We start from the raw sequence: 6094 nt of genomic DNA, 5'->3' as shown, positions 1-6094 counted from the left end.
TCATTTTCAACAATAATAAATAAGAAGTTTTAGTTACATATAATCATAGTATACAAAAATCACATTAAATAAATAACATATATAAAAAAATGGACCTGGAACAAAAAAAAAATCTTGTGGGCTTTAAACCGGTTTACCAATATAAACCGTTTTTCTATGAAAACCGGCCAGTTTGATGTTTCATAAAACCGCTCAAATATAACGGGTGCAAAATATTGGGCTGCTCGTTGAAATCCAGTCTGACCGGTTTAAACCCGTTTTTAAAACACTGTCCTAAACATCGGAAATAACATCAGTAATGTTGTCGAAATTTCTTCTTTTCTTCATAAGCATTTTAGCAAAATCAAGAGCGTCATGTTCAAAATATGAACGTTTGGCCGGGTCAATGATCTGACTCAAAATCTTTTACATGAGCCACCCCGACAACTCGCCTGTGATACAAGTGACGAATAAAATAAATATAATCATATACCTTGAGTTGCATAATAAGCTATGAATCACCTTATCATTTTGGCAGCTGCAAATCCAAGTGAATCATTGAATAAACCGATCATATGTTTTTGTTTTACAAGCTCCCAAAGCTCGGTATCTTTATAAATTTTATGAATATATGCCTCACCAGGCCCGCCTTTGTGTTTATCCCAAAGAGATGTAAACTTTTTATGAAAAAGATTCGAGGTGTCGAATATGGCATTGGTGATCCATTCTTTATAGGTCTGCATTCATAATTCATAATGCTTGACTTATGGAACGCAAATAAACACTAATGAGAATTTGATATGTTAAATTAGACATACTTTTTGGTCATCTACATATCCATCTTGTGCAAAAGAAGCCAAAAATAGGATTCCAATGAAAGCGTCGATGACAAACCTCAATGGCCCATAGAAAGCAAACTTTGGATCAATGACTTGAGTTTAATCTTGAGTAACCGTGACTCAACTTGTATGAAGATCACCATGTATTAGAGCCTGGGTTCTTTCACAACCTAAAGAGTATCAAAGTAATAGAATGGGAAATATAATAAAAATTAAAAATAAAAAGAACATACAGTGGCGGATCCAGGAATTTTTTTTAGGTGGTTCCCTCTTAATTTATAAGTTGGTTCCTACGCGTCTTCTATATATCCGTACACTATTATTTCGAAACTCGGGTGGTTCCGGGGAACCACCCGTTTGTATGCTGGATCCGCCAATGAGAACATACATCATGATTAATTATGTACATAGACTTAAGCTCACAACTTCAACTTACAACACTTTGTCATTCCGATTAGCCTCGGCATCACCATCAATTTTCAACTTCAATTCCATGGACCATGAAGATTTAAAAATTGGATATACATCAAAAGATGACTTTATAAACCGTACTTTACACCATTTTTAAACAAGAATTAGGGTTTGCATAAACCATAAAAGCCAGAAAGTGAAACTTAATGAAAAATTGACAGAGGAACGGCGCCATTACAGTGTTCGTCGGAGGACGCTATGCCATGAATGGAACCGACGATTGGAAGAGACACCGTTTGCTGTGTTCTCTAAGCATCAAACTCCCAGTTTGTTCACTGATAAGTTGGTGAAAATTGAAACGCGATTGGTTTTTTTACTAGGGTTTTGTAAATTGGAGAGGGTAAAATGATATTTACATGTTAGAAGGGGAAACATGTAATTACATGTTTAATATTAAGGATATATGTAGTAAGGGAAGTTAGGGAGGGGATATATATAAAAAAACCCTTTCTATTACAATGTTTATTAATTTTAATCAAACAAGTTATAAAACTCATTATTAACACAATATAATATATATATATATATATATATATATATATACACTATGGTTTTGTAAATTGGAGAGGGTAAAATGGTATTTACATGTTAGAAGGGGAAACATGTAATTACATGTTCAACATTAGGAATATATGTAGTAAGGGAAGTTAAGGAAGGAATATATATAAAAACCCTTTGTATTACAATGTTTATTAATTTTAGTTAAACAAGTTATAAAACTCATTATTAACACAATATATAATATTACATATACATATATATATATATATATATATATATTGAAATTACTTAATATATTTTTTTTCATAATTATAATACATACATAATTTTAAGGATTCTTATTTTAAAGTTTAGTTAAAAAAGTATGATGAAATTAAATATACTTTTTAGAAAAGAATCTTAAATTAGTTTTAAAAGTTAATGTATATCACACAATTTAAAATTTACCAAAATAGGTGAAGAGGAAAAACTATTTATCAAAATGGGTAGTTTGAAACTTATTTAACAAAATAGGTATTTTCTTGAAAACTCTATCCTTTCGCTCCAAGTCGTATTAAATAAAAAAGGTTTTATATTTTAAAAAGATATTATTCAGAAAAAGCTAAGAAAAGAGTTTCTAAAAAAATATAATAAAAATATATAGTTAGATCATAATATGAAATCAAAGGTTAATAACTCTGTTACAAATGTCTTTTTAGTTTTTAAAAAATTATTTTTATAAAAATTTATTTTTTTAATTTTTATATACATTTTATATGTAAGTTTAGAGGTTTTTCTCTTGGATTGTTCAACAAACTTTAAAAAACAGAACAAGAATAAAAATATAACTCTGCAGACAAAAGATTGAAGATAGGCGACTGGAGAGATTAATACATAGTTAAAAAAATGTATCGCATTTATATACATAATATAATGAAAAAATATGATAATTAAAATATTACCCTTTTAATATTCAATATTTCCAAAATAACTCTCTTTTCATAACGGCATTTACAAAATAACTAGCAAAATATAGCCGGCGGGAAATTGATACTCGATTAAGATCTTTACGTTACTAACATTTGCTTTGTCAATCGAAAGAAAAAACCAAAAGTGCTATGACCAAAAACGAATACCGTTACTTTTGTTTGGTCAAAATCGGTTCAGTTCATATTCACATAGCAACACCTATATAGTTTAATATATATATATATATATATAACACTTTTCACAATCAATTTAGTTTGCTATGTTTATATAAAATTCATCTTCAGGAAACGATGTTTCGAAATAATAATAATAAAGTCCGTATTAAGATTTTTTTTAATAAACATGATCGAAAAAGGTATTGTATTAATGTAATTTGTTTTACACAAAATAATATAAAGAAATTAAGATATCATTATTATTACTATATAAAATTTAGCACGAAATAAAAAAGAATATAGTAGCACTAGATTTAAAAGTATTTAAATTAATAACTTTTGATCAAAAAAACTATAATAGTATAATAAAATGTTAAATTTTATTAGAAGTTTTTTCTTTTATCTTTCTTAATTATAAAACTTTGTTTATCAAATGACCCAATAAGATTAAAAGTGAGAAATAAAAAAAACATATTTTAGTAAATACTTATCATTGATAGTATTTTATAGAAATAATATAAAAAGACAATAGTAAATTTTCCAAAAGGGTGGTAAAACACATTATTTCTCTTTAAAAAAAAGTCTTAGATTTGATTTGATAAAAACACTACTTTTCTACCTAACCTCTTAAAAGATCATTTTTTTAACGACAAACACGTACGCCTCTAACATTAATTTACTTCTAAAACGCATATAATATTTATTTTATAAGACTCGAACTCGCACCACTTAGATGGTGACAAATACCTGATGCCACCAGACCAAGAGATCGTCAGCTCTTTAAGACCACATGCATAACGATTTACCTAATCTCGTCGACTAGTATGTTATTGATGAGTCCCTAAGTTTTTCGGTAATATGTTTTCGTAATAAAAATAAATCAAAGATTGATAGGGGCATAACTTTTATCACTTCTCCTATCTTGTGTTTTTCTTTCAATCAAAGATTGATAGGGGCATAACTTTTATCACTTCTCCTATCTTGTGTTTTTCTTTCAATCTATCGATTTGATCATTTTTTTTAACTTAATACATCTAACTAATATATTAAAGCAAACCGATTTGTCCACTTTTTCTTTTCCTAGGATGTCCACCTAATATTCCATGTCATCCACTTTCTATGCTTATAATTTCTACATAATTAATCAATTAATTTTAATCATAATGCTAATTAACATTTAAACCAATATGTAACATAAGCATTGGTCAAACTTAACATTTAAATTTTTGAATTCATAACTTAACATTTAATTTGATTTTATTACAAGAAGGCATAGGTTAAAGTTTGTAACAAATAATTATAATTAACAAAATGATCACAAATTTTTTTTTTTTAAATATTACTAAAATGTCGGTTTGACAATGCATTTTTATTTAAATTAGTACTCCCTTCTGTTTTGAGATTTTACTTTTTAGTATCTTATATTTAGATATCACAATTACGATATATGCATTTTAATTGGATATTATTTTTTTAATGAAATTTTGGTAAAAAAAATCATTTTATGTATTATGGATTTTAAAACTTTAAACAACATTTTAAATTTAAATTCATAACTTTAAGTATAGTTGAGTTTGCACTACACCATAGGTTATTTGTTAACAATTAATTATAATTAATGAAAAAGATCATAAAATTATTATTGTTACTTTTAAATCTCACTGGAATATCCATTTACATGTTTAGATATATATATATTTACATTAACATGGTTTGACATTTCATTTTTATTTTAATTATCGTTTCCAATTTTATTTTACTCATAGTAATCCTCACACATATAGGTTTTACAATATTTTGCATATATGATATATATATATATATATATACATATATATATATATATATTCAATTTTAAATTTTGAATTTAAAATGAATCACTTTAAACAATATTCCATGTTTAATCAATTAACCAAAAATATACATAATCTTACCTCCCTATATAAAATTTATGACAGAAGAATTTTTACACCAACGTCGATCGATCTAAAAAGCAAATCCATGGCATTATAAATTTCATTTTTATTACTCATTGTTCCATTCATATGTATTATTGTTAATATGCATACATTTATATTTATATAGATATACTTATTTGTATACTATCATATTATTTCACAAACAGCGGAATGGAACCACAAAACAATTTGGTTGATGTTGATCGTTTGTCCACTGTTACAATAGTGTTTTAAGTTCTATCACTTCTCAAGATTATTGATATTCTGCTTATCGGTAATCTAATGTACGTTCTTTTGCTAATCCCTTCGACTTTTGTAACGTACATCTATTAAAATTGTTTGTGAGATCCTCCATATTAACATGTTGAATAAACATAAAAGTCTCTACAGAATCTGTTTATTACATGTTGTGCATACTATCGTATTATCCTGTTTTTCAATCAAGAAACATGCGTAACCAATATTACATCAGAATCTTAAATTTATTATTAGTAATTATACTGTTTAACTCAGATTTTATATATACAGTTATAAGATAATAATAACTCCAGAGTTATATTATGATATAAGTGTCTAACATTTGTATATGCATCAGGATATATTATTGTAAATTTAATATTAGGATTATTTGACCTTAATTTAAATATACTATGGTTTTTAATTAGTCAGTCGAATTGAAGATTACATAATGGTTTTTAATTAACTATTATTTGTTATGACAGGTTGTAAATGAAATTGCCTTCTTTTGGTTGACAATTATCCAGCCCATGATGCTGATGTGCTACATGGTGAAGTTTTTGGATGACGTATTATTTTTGATGCAGCTTGTAAAGTTTTTTGATTATGTTTAGAATGGTTTGGAACTAGATGTATATGTTTTACTATTCTAAATACTTTTGGAACGTTATTTGGGTTTTGAAGTTCTATTAATGTTATGATGATTAGTAGGATATCCTAAGGGTGTGTTAATGTATGTATAATCCTTTTAATTTAATTTTCTATCTCATGTATGTTATATCCAACATTACAATAATTAATAGTTTTTAATTATATAAATCATCATCTAAATAGTTTTTCGTAAAATCATATTATACAAATTGTCCATACTTTATATTCACTAACAATAATCTTACTCCCCCCGGTCCCTGTGTGTTTATTAACTCTGTTTATATTTCCACCCGTCATGTCCACGTTCAATAACCTTGAATACAATAAATAAACA

General features: G+C 26.7%; 1 pseudogene; it reads right to left on the bottom strand.

The window, feature by feature from the left end:
* Positions 1-273: 273 nt before the first annotated feature.
* LOC143619102 (methylthioribose kinase-like) lies at positions 274-1313 on the bottom strand (annotated as a pseudogene).
* Positions 1314-6094: the final 4781 nt, after the last annotated feature.

This window comes from Bidens hawaiensis, unplaced genomic scaffold (assembly GCF_021521415.1).
Source record: "Bidens hawaiensis isolate Kalapana, Puna unplaced genomic scaffold, B.hawaiensis_p1.1 tig00000284_1, whole genome shotgun sequence".
Lineage (NCBI taxonomy): Eukaryota > Viridiplantae > Streptophyta > Magnoliopsida > Asterales > Asteraceae > Bidens > Bidens hawaiensis.
This window is presented reverse-complemented; position numbering and strand designations above follow the sequence as displayed.